The sequence below is a fragment of the Lissotriton vulgaris genome, chromosome 12, assembly GCF_964263255.1.
Source record: "Lissotriton vulgaris chromosome 12, aLisVul1.2, whole genome shotgun sequence".
Classification (NCBI taxonomy): Eukaryota; Metazoa; Chordata; class Amphibia; order Caudata; family Salamandridae; genus Lissotriton; species Lissotriton vulgaris.
The window spans coordinates 621727778-621744096 of record NC_141700.1 but is presented as its reverse complement, the minus strand read 5'-3'; the positions used below and the strand labels follow the sequence as shown (position 1 = coordinate 621744096).

Genomic DNA, 16319 nt, shown 5'->3' with positions numbered 1-16319 from the left:
ACACACACAGATTTTGTTACCAGTGCTCCTATACCTTAACTCCACATCTCTATTTTTACATATGGCTGCTTGTATGTAGTCTTAAATCTGTCAAATGGTTTAGGGCTTTGCAGTACAACTATGCAAACGAATATTGTTGCAAACCCCTTATAGAGCATGAAAACAAGCTGCTGGTTCTTGCCTTTATGTGTATAGATAATTTAACAGCATCTGGTACGGGAGTTAAAAGGTACTAACTCTAATTTGCTACAAATTTTAACAAACCTATTGCATAGAAAAGGTAGCTCCTGCTCTTTTCCTGATTAAGCTTGTGGCGACTCTCCATTTTGCTGACGCAGTGTGCCATAAGAGAGACATAATCAGAGGCGTCAAAACTAGGGAGTCTAAACCCAGTGCTTCAGTGTATCCTGGAATCTGAAACTGTCCTAGTTTTGTGATGCCCAGCATGATCTAATTTTATGAATTTTCAAGAGTTTCCTTCAGTTCTCGGGTACTAGCATCTTATTTAGTTTGTATCTGCATATCTGTGCATGGCTATAAATATATCTTCATATGTTTAGCTGTGGACTTTTTATCAATGTAGTATGAACCCATTGATGTATTTTTTGTACGCAAGTGTCTTGGTGTGCTTGAAAGAATGTTTCAGTGGAGGTGTTTTCCAGAACCCTGATTTTTTTGCAACATTTTATGTTGTATTTTTTTTTAAATCAAAGAGCATGTGACCCAAGCATGTGGCTGTAGATCGGTTACTGGCTTCAGAATGCTGCCATTATTGCCAAGTTATTTCTCATTTATTTCAAAGTGAGAATTCTTGCTGCAACCAACTCTTCAGGTTTTTGGAGGGACAGAATTGGCTTCAATGAGGTGTGAGGGCCTGGAGGGAACAGACTTCGATTTCTACCAGTGAGGTTTGTTACACATTACACACTAATATAAGACAATTACAGTTACACATTTGTATCTTTCAGTTTTTGATGGTTAAATATGAATAAATAATTAAAGACTGGATTATACATGTTATTTACTAGTTTAAAGCATTACTCATTTAGCATGTGAATGTAAACAGCAGTATTGAACATTATTTTTGGCTTAATGTAAACTAAAATAAATCATTCTACATAAAATACTATGTAATAATTAAATTCGATTGCATATTATATTTGCTGGGATGCTAGCTGTTTTCTCTATTAATACACTTAACTTGCATTCTAGCTCCGCCATTCAAAGACAGGCATCGTGTGGTGGGTTGTGTGACGGTATCTGTCTGTCAGTAGTGAAGACAAATAATGCCAGAGACACTTATCCCATCCAATCTCACCCAGGGATAGGTCGGTCTTGTTTCAGACTTCTTCCTAAGTCTTTTTTTCTTTCTTTTTTGAGTTTTTAACTAGTGGAATAATACTGAATGAAGCACAATATTTTTATGTGAAAGTTGTTAATGTTACATATATATGTTGTTATGAAGAATTGACCTAGAAGTTTAGGATTGGAATGAAAGAATTATTATGTGAATTTGCAGCCACTTTGTATGTTCAGATTGTCAATTTTATATCTTCAGCAGTACAGTCTAGAACTATAGGAGTTTGTTTTCTTTCCTATATGTCTTGAACACAGCAAACGTAAATAGTTCAATTCGGTATTGCCCAAGATATGAAATGTAAAGTACATAAATATTGATATCGGTGGACAGAGCATGAAAAACAGCCTAAGAGGTAAGATTATTCACATTACTTTAATTCTTTCTCAATTCCTGCATGGGACGACAATTCCCTTTTGGATTTTGAGTCCTCTGGATAAAGGTTTGTTGGGCATATTTTTTATTATGGGACATGACCCAGCCCTACCACCCTCATTTATATAATTAAGTCAGTACACAGGAATTTCTTTATGCATGGGTCTGTGTGATTTGTTTATATTTGTAGGTCAAATTTAAACCATATATGTGTATCCCCAAGTTCAATATAGAACAGATCACTCTTTTGCTGAAAGAGATAAAAAAAAAAAAAGTTAGTCTTCATATGTCACTGACCCTTAATCTCAATATTCTGCTTCTGAGGGCAGAATGGTGAACACTACTAGTGTAGGTTTGTCATTGTGCCAGCTCCCTAATAGATGCCAGAGTACATTTTGTCTTAATGCTGAATTATATCAACGCTATCCCAGATCTCTTGTAATGTTGGATGCTCAAAACAATGTTTCATCTGGTAGGAGGGGTGAAGGGTGTTAAGTTTTCAAAGGTTCATTCTTGATGGTGCCATAGACTTTATTTTCTTTTTCTAAGGGAAGGATCTTAAGTGCTGAAAGAATAGCTTTCTACTATTTTTGTTGAGATCCTAACATAGGTGTGTTTCTGAACAATACTGTCTACTTTGTGCCTTCCCCCAACTTCCCAGTCGCTGTATTTTAATTGACGTTGCAGTCATTGGTCACAGAGAATTCTGATTTTAAATCATTGTTGGTTGTAGAGCTTGTGGACTTTTAATTACCTCTATGGTTAGGAGTACCCAGAGTAAACTTGTTCTTAAGAGTGCAAGAATGCCTGAGGTTTCTAAGGTCATTTTCCCATAAACTTGGACTTGTGCTATCCTCGTCGTATGCTGCTAGCCCGCCCCTCCACTGGACTGGACATTGCCATTTGCCATTTTCCTTAGGACATTAGGACAACATACCCTTTACAAAGTGCATTTGATGAAAAAAAGACATTATTTGCAAGTTCCATATGGAAAGATTACTTGCAAAATGTGTGCGTTTTTTCTTCTGGTGACCATATGACCTTCAGATGGCTTTTGCTTTAGAATTAGAATTGAGAATACCTTATCCTCAAGCACACATTGGCTATATGTTGGTCAGCATTTAAACAGTGTGTGTGCTTTGTGTGACACTTTTCCATACAAAAGGTTTTAGAGATTTTGGAGACGACAGATAAGTGTAGATTTTGCCAGCTCGTCGTAGTAGTCTTTCTGACTCTCCTTCCTACCCAAATGCTTTTAGTACAGGTAGGACCATTACAAAAAAAGCATCTAAGTAACCTACTGTCTCTTCATAAGTAGTCTCGAAGTAGTCTCGTACGCAGACGACACCCAGCTGCTATTTAACATCGGCCAAAACCTGGAAGCAGATAGACTCCGTTTTGTCTCTGGAATTGCTGCAATATCTAACTGGATGACCGACAATCGTCTACAGTTAAACCCGGGAAAAACGGAAGTCATGCTCCTAGTGAAAATTGCAGCTGTATGGACCGATGACTGGTGGCCGTCACAACTAGGCCCGTCACCAATGCCCCAGCAATGTGTTAACAACTTGGGCATAAAATTAAACCATACCCTATCCATGCAAGATCATGTAGTTTCAGTTTCGGGTGCCTGTTACTATAGGCTCAGACTACTTCGAAAAATCTTACCTATCATCCCCATGGACCATCGCGAAAACCCTGACCCAAGCCTTAGTTATGAGCCGCATGGATTACGGGAATGCCTTATTGGCAGAGGTTGGAACTACCTCTCTGACGAAATTACAGGTAATCCAAAACACGGCGGTCAGGGTGGTCCTCAACATGCCGGCAGGTTCCGCCTCTTGCCTTTATTGAGAAAATTACACTGGCTGCTGATAAAACGGAGAGCCTTCTTTAAAATCTGCTGTCTATCTTTCTGCACTCTTCAGGGTCAGGGCCCCCTGTATCTCCAAAAGAAACTAAAAATATACACCCCAAACCGCCTTCTGAGATCCAGCGCGCTGCAGCTGCTCCAGGTGCCCCGCATTAGACGCCATAGGTCTGGGGGAATGGCCTTTTCCTACCTTGCCCCCAAATATTGAAATAGTCTCCCAGCTTACTTGGTAGGAATACCCTCATACCTGGTCTTTAGAAAACAGTTAAAGGCATTCTTGTTCTAAGTCTCTCCACTCCTGTGCTGTCCACCTATCGGGTTACTCTGAGTAAAGCGCCGAGATGCCCCTCGGTGATTCGAGCGCTATATAAAAGAGTTTAACATAACATTTGTGTAAGTGGACCCAACGTGGAATCTCTTCTCTCACTAGCCCACCAACCAACCAGTGCATCTTCAGCCTTTTCTGCCCAGAGCCTCTTGTTATGCTTAAAGGGAGGAATCACAAAAGGACTTCAGTTTACACTCCACCTTCTATGGTGTTTCATCAGTTTATGTTGTCAACATTTCTTACAAGCTCCCCAATTTTGAATAAAACTCTTCCTCAAATTAGCTATCCTCTGACAGAAATGCTATTGGTGAGCAGCTGTGTGTAGTGCATAATGTGCAATGGATTTGTCTCACAGCTCCTTGTAATACTTGGTGGGGAATTTCTATCCAGTAAGTTCATTTCTGATCAATTCTTCTAACTGCGGATTGCTCACCTTGTTAATTTCCCCAGGTGCAAGATGGTCTCTGGAAGATTTTCATAACAACTCTCTCAAGTTTCGGTAGGTGGCGTTGTGTGGCTCTGTGTCTCGTCTGTCTTGCCCCAGATGTGACGTTGAGACCAGTATATCTGCTCCCACCTTTGATCTCGGGCGTAATGAGGATCCGGAGCTTACTCCCTCAAGTCTCTCATACTTGACAATGCTTTTCTCCAGAATTTTTTCCTGTATGCAAGGGATGGGTTCACTACAGAAACTGCAGTCTTCAAACTGTGAAAGAACAGATGTCATGACTGACTCTCGCAATGTTTGGCTCTGGTGTCTGGGCTCCAAGAAGATTCAGTGTTGTGTGATAAGGGTGCCAAAATGAAGCCCAAGGCTACCCATGCCCACAAAGTCAAGTTGTACATCGGGGAACATCGACAGAAGTTGAAGAAGACCAGTTTGCGGTCAAGTGCACAGACTCCTCACTGCTCTTAGGGCTGATCTCATAAACGTTCGTGATTGAAGTTGAGATCTTCAGGTAAGTCACGCAAGTCAAAAAAGTCCCAAAATACTTAAGAAATACAAGCACGGCTCACCGACTTTCCACCACTCTCGCCTTCAGTGTTGCATGATGCCCCGGGAACCTCCAGGCCATGAACTCTTGTATGCTACCCCGGAACCTATTCAGACCCTCCTTCCAATTTAAATATACTACTCTGACCCTTTGGAGACACTGTAGCAAATATGGGATAGTAAGGAGGCTTTAATCCGAATCTTGGGAATCCAACCAGATACCTCTAACAAAGCTTTGGCCCCTTATGATCCGAAGCAGCCTCCTGTCAGTCTCCAGACTGTCTACCACCAGTAGATCCGTCCGCGATGCCAACTGTTCCTCTCAACATTGCACTGAGGATAGCCTTGGCTTCAGGCTTGATGTCAGTGCCCCTTATGATGCCACAACCCTGAGCGTTTTTGCCAGCACAGACGCTGAAATGGAAGCTGATAGTCTTTTTGGACTGGTTAGTGAGCCTGAAGTGACTCCCATCAATATTGCATCTACCTTGTTCATAGACACACTCTGATGCCAAGTTGCTTCTACAATGATTTCATGAATGTGCAGATCATGATGAGGATTCCAATAAGCTGTATGATAAAAACTTTTTTCTAGACCTCCAGGACCTTAGTGGTTTGGACAAATTGCCCGAAACTGGCCCCCAGTCACCATTACCTAATGTGGCTACAGAAGAATCTGCCTCCTTTGCCGCTGTCATAAGGAGAGCAGCTGACGTTTTGGACCACACCCTTTCCACCACTGAGTTCAAGATAAATGTGTTAACTAGAACAGGCTACTTGGGAGCCTCTCCTCCCCTTCAATGAGGCTCTCATGGGTACACTGTTGGGCACCTGGGTGAAGCCAGGAACTTGCCCTCCGTACAAATTGCGAGGCGGCACAGGCATGCCCTGAGGGAGCCTCCTTCCCCCCCAGCAGAGATAGAATGCATGAAGACTTTTGCAAAGCGAATGTTCTTTGCGACTAGCCTTCCCTTAAGTTCTGTCAACACCATCTGTCTCCTAGAGAGATACTTGTATGTGTTATGCGACAAGGTGGGAAATATCTTGCCAATTGTCCCAGATGAGTTTCGCCACAACCTCCCATGCACTTCACAAGATCAGGCCTGGACACTATGGACTGACTGTCTAGGAAGAGCATTTGGGGCCTGTGTGGTGCTTCACAACCTTGTTTGGATCTCCTCAACCTGATTTTTGAGTGATGTCCAACAGTCACTATTAGATATGTCATTCTATGGAGTTCATCTCTTCGGAGACAAAGCAGACTCAACCCTAAAGTGCTTTAAGTACAGCAAAGAGACAGCACTTTCTTGGACTGGCAGTTATGTGCTTTCGTGTAAACAGAGTTCACAACCAAACATTCCTCAACAGGCTTCCCAAGCCTTCCAAGGCGGATGCCAGGAATCCGACACTAGTGTCCAGGCCTACAGGGACAGTAAGCTACCCAAGTCCCCGCCCTTCCCCCACCGCTGTCACAAAACCACTTTGTCAACCTTTGAGCATTGATCACCCAGTGAGAGGTTATATCACCTTTTACCTCCCCAGTTTGAAAAATATCACATCCAACCAGTAGGAGCTTCAAGTCATGCATAACGGTTATTTCCTTCTATTTGACAAATTCCACACCGCAACCTCTCTTGGAAGACACTTGTCCATTTTCCAAAGAAAAGTTCAAGGTATTTTGGCCAAGGGAGCCATATAGAGGGTGCTGGCATCAGGGATTGGTACTGGTTGTAATTCATGTTATCTTCTTTTGCCTAAAGAGAATGGAGGCTTTTACCCCTTCGGAAGGACAAGTTCAAAATGCTCACCCTGTCTCTAGTTTTTTCTGCACGGGCTCCGGAAAAGTGGATGGTGGTGCTGGATCTGCAAGACACAGAGTTTCACATTACCTTCCAGCACTCTCGTAGACAATACCTGTGTTTTCAGGTAGGCCATGAACTCTTTCAGTTGCCTGTGCTCCCCTTCAGCCTTACCAGTGCAGCTGAGTTGTTTACAAAGGTGATGATGGTGGTCGCTGCCCATCTGTGAAGATTGGTTTGACTTCAGTCGGTTTTTCCATCAACTTGCCATAGTCACACCTGACTCCTTCATAATGGCGCCCCTTCATTGGAGCCATTCTCAGCATGGTGCTTGTTCAATCCTTCCCCCTGCCTCAACAAGTCCAGGACATTTGGGCTGTGTTCCTGATGTTTCGACGTTTCACCTGGGTGTCATTCAGAGTGGCTCTGAGGCTTCTTGGCCTCCTGCATCTAGTTTGTGAATGCCACGTGGCACATGCAGACTCTACAGTGGGATCTGAAGCCTCCGTGGGCTCAGCATAAGGGAACCTTTTGGAATCTGTCCAGGTGTCAAAGGACGGAAACCTAAAGCAGTTCCTGCTAGGCCACAGTTAATCCGATGGCATTCTCCTCTTCGTACCACATCCAGAATTGATGTTTGTGACAGATTTATTATTGGTGGGTTGGGGAGTTCATTTTGGAGAGGCGGAGATCAGAGGACTCTGGTCTCAAGCAGAAGCCCACCTCCTTATCAACCTAGTGGAGTTGCGGGATGTTCCCTTGGCACGTAAAGCATTCCTCCTGAATATCAAGAGAACAGGGTTCAAGTTCTCATTGAAAACATGACTGCCATGTGATACTGCAATGAACAAGGCAGAGTGAGGTTGTGGGTCCTATGTCAAGAGGCTCTTCATCAGTGGAAGTGGCTGAATTCTTGAAGCATCTCCCTGATTGCACAACACCTGGAAAGATCTTTAATCGCCGGTTTGGACTAACTCCGCCCACGTTGCCCAGCGAATCACGAATAGCAGCTACACCTAAAGGTGGCACGGGGTGACTTCCATCAATGGGGAGAACCTTGGCTCGACCTTTCCGCTACAGAGAGTGCAGTGTCCACACCTTTACACGTTGAAGTTCCCAAGGCCGTTCTTGATCAGGGACAACTTTCCCCTGTATTGGCGCTCAGGACTCCTGTGCTACTTCTCGCCTCTTCCTATCCTGTCTAAGGTTCTGAAGAGGATCACAAAAGGCTGGGCCTGACTCATCCAAGTGGCTCTGGACTGGGCGAGGAGAGTGTGGCTCCTGGAACCTCTGACCATGAGCATCTCTCTTACAATCTGGATGCCCAGTCTGTGTAGGTTGTGCAGGACCCTGTTGCAGCAGCATGGCAAGGTTCTGCACATCCTAAACCTATATGCGAGGAGTTTGAGAAGTGACAGTTGATGGGTTAGAACCTTCCTCCAGCCATCTCTTTTCATATCACCCATTGTGATGCGTTTCTTGAAAAGGCTGACTTGTATTTTCCTACCAACACCATTTATGATGCCACAGTGAGACTTGGATTTAGTTGTCACATTTCTCATGTTAGTGGCATTTGATTAGCTACACCGTTACTCCCATTGTTTCTTAACTTCGAAAAAACAATCATCATTGAAATCACCTCTGCTTGCCGTGTGAGTAAATTGAAAGCTCAGTGTGTCTAGCCGACGTATAACAACTTTTCCTGGATGAATTAGTTCTTCCCATGAAAGTGGACTTCCTCCTGAAAGTGGTCATGCCCTTCCACATACGGCAGTCCTTTACTCTGTCAGCTTTCTCTATCCTACTTCATCCCTCTAAGGTGGAAGAACAGCTCTATCATCTAGACCCCAAGAGGGCGCCGAGCTTGCACATTGAAAACATCAAGGAATATCTGGTGGACGATCAGCTTTTTGTGGTCTTTGCTTGGACCAAATAGGACAAAGCTGTACAGGAAAGAATCATCGACTGATCGATTCTTTTATGCTGCAAGATCTGTAATGGGCTGGCAAAGAAACCGCTTCCAGAAGATTTGCACGCTCACCATAGCGAAGGCCGCTACCACTGTTCTGGCGTGTGATGTGCCAGTTTTGGACATCTGCCAGGTTGCTATGTGGATGTTAGTCCATACTTTCACGAAACACTTCTCCCTGATAGCCAGGTCTGGTGGGAAGGGCATTTTGCCATGCCTTTCCTGTAGGATTTCCTGGTCTAAGCCATTCCATAGACTCACCACCTGGAATATGCAGTTAGAAGTATCCATTTGGGGAAAATGTTGCTTACCTTTGGTAACGCTGTTTCTGGTAGTTACTCTATCTCACCTCAGATTACTCAATGGCCTGTCCTCTTCCTCGTTCTATGGGTTGGACTTTACTAGTCCAGACAAATAAGATGGCAATTGAGAGATCTACATACTGACATACCCTGATTTTGTAGGCTCTGCATCTGAAGGTGTGAACTGGAATTAAAAAGAAAATCGCATCAGCATGTGAAAAAGCGCAAATATAGTGTCCGACGTCCCATCTGGGACTCAACGTGTAGATCTACGAAGCAACCTGTTAATGTTCTTGGGAGTTGCTATGAACATCTTCCTGATCCATTCTGGCACCTGGGGTCTCAAGGTGCGGGACCTGCAGTCAGATAAAGTACCCAACAGAAAGAGAGTTACCAAAGGTAAGAAACCGTTTCCTGTGGGAATCCAACTGGGTTCACTCACTTTGACAACAAAGATACCATTGACTTTGTGATAGGACGCTGCCTGTCCCATGTAGTCAAGAGCTATGGTGTACTTTTTCAACGTGTGAGGGTCCTCACCTCCATGCATGGCTGTCACCTATGAGTACCTCTATGTAAAAAAAGTGCTAATTTGCGACTCTTGGTGTGCATTTCTATTTAAAAAAACCATTCTGCCAGTGCCTTCTGAGGAACCGTTTTTGACTCCTTCGGTTTCCTCAAACCTTTTTTACATTTTCACCAGATGATCTACTCTATCCCAAATATTCTTTGACTCTTTCACTTCTTCAGTCCGTATTCTTGACTAACATATATGTTCCCAGAACTGCGGCTTTGAATGTGTACAGCACAATGATCACACATCACTCTTTTTCCTATTTGTCAATAATGTCTGTCAGGAGCTGCATTACATCTTGAGCTCAGCAAATGACACAGTTTAATCAGGTGACTTGTGGTATAGTGGTATAGTATGACACAGGATATAGCCAACTAAGATCGGCAGTGCAAATTGTATTTTACTGTTTTATTGAGATCCTCCTCCTAACACTAAAAACAAGACAACAGACACTTTAGCCTGACACTTTGAGCACTCTAAATGATATTTTTCCTGAAAGGTTCTAATGGCTTTGCTTTTGCAGCTTGGCATTTAATCTTAAGACTTAACATCAAACATTTGGTCGTGGCTTTAGATGATCTTAGAATGAAACCTATAGCTGATTTAGGAATCCTCGTCTATTCCCACAAACATTATCTTCCAGATATTGCAGTCCACCTGAATATGCCGGGAGATTATTTCTTCCTAATTAGTAGGACAATATTGAGGCACTTTGATAAACTTTATATTAGCCTCCTTGAGATCTTTTTTTCCTGTTTTATTTCGGTTTCTTGTAACATTTAATATGGCCCTCCTCAAAATATTGGCGAGTTGCAATCCCTTTGCTTAAAAAATTCCTACTTTGTTTTCCACTAGTGTTTACATCTGTGATCCTTTATATTTTGGGTTTGGACGGCATCCTAAAACCTCATGTTTCCTCGACTAGCCAAAGTCTGGGAAAGCATTAACTTAAGTCCAGATGTTCGATGATCTTTCTACCTATTGAGGATTCCATTAAGGCAGTTCAGAAGTTCAGATGCCATTATTGACACATTTATGCCCACAACATGATACCCCAGATATTGAATCCATTGTAATGTAAGGTATGTATCCAGGGACTAAATTCCTTCAGCCGAGATCTTCAGACCCTCCTAATGTATTTATCTGTGTGCTTTTTATTGAACAGTTTTGGTTTAGTGTTTCTCAGTTTACTTATTCCAGCTCTTAATGTAAAAACAAATTGCAGACAGCCTGAAATCTTCTAAAATTTACTCTGTGCTATCTGAATGTTTGTGCCTGAGAATAGATAAGGTGCCAAGTCTCCCTTGCTTCGATTAATCTTTTAGGATGCAGACTGCAGGCAGATAGATTCAGTAGGCTTCACTGACCATTATATAGTTGAAGACTGTTAATTCAGGTGTCCTAGAGACTATTTCACACTTTAGCTTTCCAAATGTGTCTTCTTACCCTCGCCCCCCTCTGTCTAGAGGGTGGGGGGTTACACTTGCCCATCTTAGTATAGCACTACATTGAATGTGTGGTTGTAGAGGATATAGGGTTCGTCCCCTGTCTCTTTGTTTAACTTGGGGTTCATAAGCCCTCTAGCAGAAATTAAGCACATCGATTACAAAAGTAAGTATTTTTGGTTTGCAGTGTTATATTATTCACACAGTATTTGGCAGACATGCATTTCAATTCATTCATGTTAAAGTTATTAGAGGACTTTTTGAGCCCTACATGATTGCTTTGGCACAGTGCTTTTTCTAGTTAAGCCAAGTAATGGACACTTGGATTAAACATAGAAGCACAGGTGCACCACAACATATAGCTCAATAAGAGTAGATATAAATTCCAAATTCCAATAAGTCACAGGAGTAGAGGTTCCTCGGTTAGATCTCTTTATTTCATTAGATAAACAGATCACAGTACAGCCGATGCTTTTCGCATTGGGGCGGCCTTCATATTACTTGTGTTTTATCCGGACAGACGAGCCCTTTCCTCATTCATACACCTCCATTTACTCTTGTAGGTACCTTGAAGTTATTTCTTTTTAGCGCCCTGAAGAAGTCCCACAGTGGGACGAAACGCGTCGAATGTACCCTGCTCTGTTTATCTAATGAAATAAATAGATCTAACCGAGGAACCTCTACTCCTGTGACTTATTGGAATTTGGACTTTATATCGACTCCTATTGAGCTATATGTTGTGGTTCACCTGTGCTTCTATGTTTAATTTGTTGAGTTCCTGAGGGGACAGGCATTGTAACAGTGGGTGCTATTTGGTGTGCACACGGACCCCTGTGAAGATAGTAGGGGTAATATTTACTTTCGGGGGCTATTTTATGTTAGGTGCTGACTCTTAGAAGGTCCCACTGTTAGGTCTCGTTTTGTTTGTAACGGACACTTGGATGTTTGCTCTTGTATCAAATCTTTAATGTATTGCGTGTGCAATGCTGCAAACGTTCCCTTCGCCCATGATTCATTTTAATTTTTTTGTTTGGGACACTGTCTTGATGATGCCAGATACTTTGCGTGGCGACTTTCTACTCATTGTCTCTAACCTCAATTATTGGGGGAGGCAGGCAAGGAGGCAGGCTTACATTTCACTAGCTGTGCTTGTATAGTCTCCACTCAATGAGACATCATCAAACTAAACTAGTTATTCTACACTTTTCTAAATATGGTCTACAGATTGGATGCAATTATTACTTAGGATAAAAATATTGAAGTGGATACAGTGAAGACCCGTCTCGGAACCCATAATTCAAATTGGTCATGTCGAAGTGGAAGCAGTTCGATGTTATCATTTTTATTATCATTTTGAAAGGGTGGCTAAAAAGAGTGAATCAGGTGCACTGCTTTGTCACCAGGAAGAATGTCTGTTGCAAAGTGCAAAAGGAGAATACTGTGGCTTATTAACAAATACAGCCACAAGATCAAATCACCCCAATGTACCTTACGACAAATGTGTGGCCTTGTTGTCTCTCTATTTCGAGTTCCAGGACTAATGGTGCCAGTTAAACTGCCATTTAAACAGAATCGCATTCTGTCAGTGAATTATTTACTAATATTTATTTGGATACGCGTTGTGTGCTTGCGAGTTTCAAGCATATGTTTATTTTTAATATATGTATTGAGTTTGTGGGATTTAACATTTTTGCAGATAATGAGATCTGCCTTGATGAGCAAACCAGAATCCTGCATTCCTCAACTTTTGATTGCTTAATACAATGTACTGTAATATATTTGTTTGCAAATTCAGTCATCGGAACTGAAGCATGACATAGTATCTAATAGCATGCTTGATTTATGTCTAGAATAAGATAAGAAGTAATGAAAACCGTGATCACCGACAGATCAATACCTTTTAACTAGTTATTTGCGAGTATTTTCTTTTCTTATGTCAGAATTAGCTGCATCAACCGGCCACAGCACCATGTCAAAATTCAAAAGGTGCTCAAGTTTAATTTTGGCAAACTAGGCTTTTCTTGGGGGTGTATTATAATCAACATGCTAACAAGAACACGTTCCATCCTTGTAAATCCTGACCTTACAGTGACTTCATTAACAGTGAAGTAGCTCTTCGCTCTTTAAATATAAAACGATAACTGAGAATTTAGGTAGCCTTCACGGTCAAAAAAGTGATTTTGGCTCATCATTTAGTATTAGGATTGGAATAGTTTCCTGTAAAATATGTTACGCTTTGCCTCCCTTATGGTCAATTTGCCAAGGAGTTTGCTGGACTTGAAGTTATCACGTAAACTCAAAGTCAATGGGGGCATGTTCACATTAATATTTGAATTCCGCTGGGGGTGCGATCATTACCCATGGTTATAAATTGCAGAAACTTTTTACAGGACTTCATGTGAGATCCCGGCCAGACATCTCTTTGTCTCGAAATGCTGATGAGGTCCCATTTTTGAAAGGCCTCTGTCTGTAGCACCTGCTTCAACCAATGACCCCAACGGAGAGGGGTTTCCAGGGTAAGTCCCCAGTCCCATCTTATCTATTGCAGCGCCAACCTCCAGGCCAGGAAAACCACACTTGAATGCTCTGGAGTAGAGAAGTTGATGGGATTGCCCTATATTCCTGTTATGTTGTTGCAGCCCATACAGGAGACCGCAATCCGAAATGTTGGTTCCTTCCACCCCGGTGTAACTAGTCATTAATCACTACCACTTGCCGCTCCCAGCCCCAAGTTGACTGAAAACATTTCACAAACAAGGTTATTGATTCGTCCACAGCAACTCCCTTATCTTTGTCTGCACATGAATAAATCAGGCTTGTGGGATCAGCAATCGGATGTTTTGAAGAACCTAGTGAAACCTCTACAGGACTTTCATCTTAAATAACCGTTCTCCATAGGAGATTGAGCAGCAAGGTTGTCCACCAGCTGAAGTCCATTGGCATTTTAGCCAGGAGGTGTGTGAGATTGAGGCTGCTCATAGACTAATCAACAGTGAAATGTGTATTCTGAGATATTGCGAACTAACCCTACAAAAATGGGTTGGTATCCTGCCAGTTTACCACATCTCTGTCAGTGGTAAGAGGAACTATGGGTTATTTATGTCAATTCACCAGGGTTCAGAGGCTCGTCTATACAAGTCCAGAATTTGAAGTAGTGTTGGCCCGTGTCAGCAGGACACAAGAGAAACAGCAGCACATTGTCAGCATAAAGGCCAATACAGTTCTCCCTATCTTCTTTCCAGGGAAGCCCCCCCCACTTAGGCACATCACCAAACCTACGCTGCTAATGGATCCATTACACCTTTCTGGTGCCTCTCTATATCGAGAAGGAGCTGGAGAGGATTCCATTAACACGTACCTGTGCCCCTGGTTGGATGTACAGTAGCCGCAAATATGCCACGAAACAAGGCCCAACCCCCAGTTTGGAAAGTACTCCTATCAGGAAATTCCAGTTCAAAGTCAACAAGCAAATAACAATACTAGACCCAGTGAGACTTTATTAGTTCCCTAGTTCCGCATGGACCCACCGAATACAGTGCGGGTGCTACAATGCGGGATAAAGCTGTACTGGCTTGGTGGACCATTGCGTGTATCATCCAGATAAGTCTATATGCTAATACCTTTGTGTACAGCTTAAGTTCAGTATTTATAAGAGCGTCTGAGCAATAGGAAGCACATCATTCTGGGAAAGCCCTTGTTTGTCTACATCACTATTGTGCTTCACCAAAGCGCAGCTAGAGTCTCAATGTTGCCCTGTGGCGCAACAGTGGGTGCTTTACTTGTCCATCCGCCAAACCTTCAGGTGCCCCTTCAAAGGCCATATTCTGAGCTTCATGGGATGTCATCTGCTTTTATTTCGGTCTCTCTCGAGTTTTCAGGTATGTTTTGTCTATTACCCTTATGTATGCCTTTTAAGTACAATTGTTGTTGATTTCTGCCTTTTAAGTTACCCAGAAGTTATCCGGGGAATCCACAGATCCCCTGTTAAGGTCTTACTAATTCTGTAGGTCCTGGTCCAGAATTTGTTAGCATGCTTTATTGACAAGATCCCAAGTGTTCAAATGCCAGATGGGTCGGCAGCCCACCCCCTTGTTCCCAGGTTGACCACAACCAGTGAGTGATCTAAGTTACCTCTCAGGAAGATCCGTACTCAGTCGTTCCCAAAAAGTCTGTGACCCAGGAAAAGAAGATATCTATATGGGATCTGGTGCCCCGAATGGCTGTGGTGGAGGTTTACTCAAACGCGCCGTGCATCACAAAGCCTCGGGCTCATTGCTCAATCAAACAGGACAGTATTCCCAACACTGTTGGCCTGAGTGAGGCCTGTGGAGTCTCTAGACTATGTTAAAGTCACGGCCTACGTTCGTATATCCATGTTGAAGCCCTGCTATCTGAGTCTTAAGGGTGGATTTGACCAGTTGCCCTGGAACATAGACACTGAGTAGATTGTAGCGCCGACCTCCAAGCACCTTTCCAGTCTTACATATCACTGTTGTCCATCTGACACAACCTGCATGACTGCCATTGGGAAACTTCTGTGGAGTAGTATAGCTACCTCCCTAGACCCCCTGCAATAACCATGTGAAACACTGTCATAGCCATGCCAGGCCAAAAGCAGGCCCAGATGCCCAGCAGGTGGGGTTTCTGCAGCATAAGAACCGCCACTCTTTTTGATACGGTTTAGAAGACCATTGGCTTTCCATGTCATTTACCTTTAAGGCATACATAGAATCCGGAAAGTATATCAGGACTTCTCTAGCGATTTTCTGATGTATAAATATTTAAGCCTACATACCTTCAGCTTAATTATGAATCTAAAGTCATATTCTTTACGCCATAGTAGGCACACTAAGTGGGTGAGCCTCCTTTCATGGAAAGGAAAACCTAGTAAAAAAGGGACCAAATTACTTTGTTTTTATCCAGTTTGTGAATGCTGTAAGTAACCAGGAGCTGAGCTAAATGTTTTCCAATATTTACACTTCAGATGTTTGTGCAATTTAAGTTTAATGTAATAGTAAAAGTTTTACACGTTTTGCATTGTTCTCCGGTTTTCTCGCATTTTAGATCATTCTATAAAAATGTTCCAACTGTCACCATACAGCTGTTCCTCAGTAAAACAGCCTTTCCAACAAGATTGTTACCTCGTTGTGCCTTTACCCCCAATTTTTATATTGCACATATTTCTACCACGTGAATGCCTTTACAACGCATGGCATTACCACGCGATTCAGATAAGTTGGGGGGGGGGGGGGGGGGGAGAGACCCCCCCCAAAGATACATTGTTTTTGTTTATAAAAACAATG

The 16319-nt window shown here is 42.7% G+C and overlaps 1 protein-coding gene across 3 annotated transcripts in view; it reads left to right on the top strand.

Moving 5' to 3' along the window:
* The window catches only part of NFAT5 (nuclear factor of activated T cells 5), a 956760-nt gene that overhangs the window by 302133 nt on the left and 638308 nt on the right, over nucleotides 1–16319 (top strand). The window contains exon 1 of one of the 3 annotated variants that reach the window (XM_086945728.1): nucleotides 836–908. The exons of the other annotated variants lie outside the window; for them this stretch is intronic. The gene's annotated coding sequence lies outside the window, so the exon portion shown is untranslated. Of the gene's footprint in view, nucleotides 1–835; nucleotides 909–16319 lie in introns of those variants that run through there. 3 annotated transcript variants of the gene reach the window in all.